General features: G+C 39.1%; 1 non-coding gene across 1 annotated transcript; it reads left to right on the top strand.

Annotated features, from left to right (window-relative positions):
- Nucleotides 1-1,332: 1,332 nt before the first annotated feature.
- On the top strand, nucleotides 1,333-1,495 carry LOC145271604 (U1 spliceosomal RNA). Its single transcript, XR_013866011.1, has one exon. It is a non-coding gene; the product is annotated as a U1 spliceosomal RNA (small nuclear RNA).
- The last annotated feature ends 604 nt before the right edge of the window (nucleotides 1,496-2,099 follow it).

The following is a 2,099-nucleotide window of genomic DNA, read 5'->3' as shown; positions in this document are numbered from 1 at the left end:
TTTGATTCAATAAAAATATACTTTCATATACAAATACAACGTTGTCTGATTTGATTGGTTGTTTTTTGGATTTGTGATTTGGTTTTAATTCTACAAGTTTTTATTCGTTTGGATTTATGGCCCGTGGGTTTATAAAAAGACTGACGCATATTGAAAAGGTTGAGGACCGGTTTTATTTATTAATGACAGTTTTAATTAGAAGAGGTAAAGTGTTCGTAGGATGTTTGTAGGTGTGTATTCATTGATAAGGAATGAACTTTTGTAGGCTTGTATAATTAAACAAAGAATGAATTTCGTAAGCGTACTTATCTTTTCGGACGACGGGGGTGGTAAGTGGGTGGCTGGTCGTGCTACTTCGGTGATATGTGTCTAGGCTTTTAACTTGAAAGCGGCGACTACTTTCATCAACAACTAGCAGCGCGGCGTCTTCGCCTCCTATGTTTTTCTCCTTTTTTTTCTTTGGTTTGTTTTAATTAGACATTGTTTAGAATTGAAGGCGTCTTGGCCCATAACGTGAGAGTGGAGTTGGCTTCAGTTCACTGGTGCCTTATTTCTTCTTCTTCTTCTTCTTCTTCTTCTTCTTCTTCTTCTTCTTCTTCTTCTCTTTAGGTCGGGTGGGAGAATCTCCCTGTGCGTTCACTGACGCAGCTGGGCGAATCTCCTCTTCTTTCCTTTTTCTTCTTCATTTCTTTAGGTCGGGTGGAAGAATGTCCGTGCGTTCACTGACGCAGCTGGGCTGAAAGCGGCAACTACTTTCATCAACAACTAGCAGCGCGGCGTCTTCGCCTCCTGTGTTTTTCTCCTTCTTTTTTCGTTCCCTAAAAATGCCTCGTTTTATAGGGGCACATCGGCTCCCACTGACTGTAATTTTTAGGCCTTTATTTTAGGCGCGGAGCTCTGCCATTTGTTGATAATACTTTTGTGGTTATCTTATTTTTCTTTTTGCAAATGGAAACGATGTGTGGAGCCATGTGCAAAAGATGATTTTTCATTTTGTCTCTTATGCTGGAGACGTTAGCATCCGGTTCGCTGCTAATTCTCATCATGTTCCCACAGATTTGTTCTCATTGAAAAGATTATGAATTTATGTTGTTAACATGTTAACGACCTTGACAAGTTTCTTTAAGAATTAAGGTATTTTGTGAAAGTGTTTGTAAGTTTAAAGGATAGTAATATTTTTGTAATGAATTTTGTTATTGGTGAATAAAATGTTGTGATATACTGATATTAGTGAGAATTATATAGAGCATATTAATTATTTTGTAGATTATTGTCAGTGGTGAGTATGGATGTATGATATGAAAACACTAGTGGACAGCCTTAAAAAATCTTATACTTACCTTACGTAGGGGTAACGGTGATCATTTAGGTCGTTCCCCCAAAGTGAGGCCCTTCCATTGCACTGCGGTTAGGTTGACCTTTGCGATCGTCTCAAATGTGGACGACTCGGACGTGCTATTTCTAAGTGTGGGGTCTGCGTATGCGCTCAACCCGATAATATAATCAAAATCAGAACTCCTGTCCTACGTCTCATTTGGAGCAGAAAACCACTTTAATTCTCAGCTACCTTCCGTCCGTATCTCTTCATCTCTCACAAACGAGTGTAAGGACGTCCTTGTTTCTGTCTTCCCAATCGCCCGTTTCTATACACGCCACAAAAAGGCCAATTCTCTCGACCAGTTTATCATCCACTTCAATCGCAACGTTTATCATCCACTTCAATCGCAACGTTTATCATCCACTTCAATTGCAACGTTTATCATCCACTTCAATTGCAACGTTTATCATCCACTTCAATCGCAACGTTTATCATCCACTTCAATTGCAACGTTTATCATCCACTTCAATTTCAATCTAATCTGCATGTACACACCACCAACGTTTGCTCTTAACATATAAATTTCTTAAGCGTAAGAAATCCATCGAGTTGTCGCCTTCAACAACTGAAAGTGTCTTTCGATAATGATTGATGAATGAAAACCTCTGGAAAACTACCGCAGAATTAGTGTGTCAATTGGTTGAACCCTATCCCATCACCTCGAAAATTGGGCATCCAAACAAAGTTGAATGATGTGCACAGGTATTTTTCGTTACCAAAA

The sequence above is a fragment of the Euprymna scolopes genome, chromosome 46, assembly GCF_053919585.1.
Source record: "Euprymna scolopes isolate OS-2025 chromosome 46, ASM5391958v1, whole genome shotgun sequence".
NCBI classification, from domain to species: Eukaryota; Metazoa; Mollusca; class Cephalopoda; order Sepiida; family Sepiolidae; genus Euprymna; species Euprymna scolopes.
Note: the sequence above shows the minus strand (reverse complement) of the source record. Positions and strands in the feature narration are given on the sequence as shown.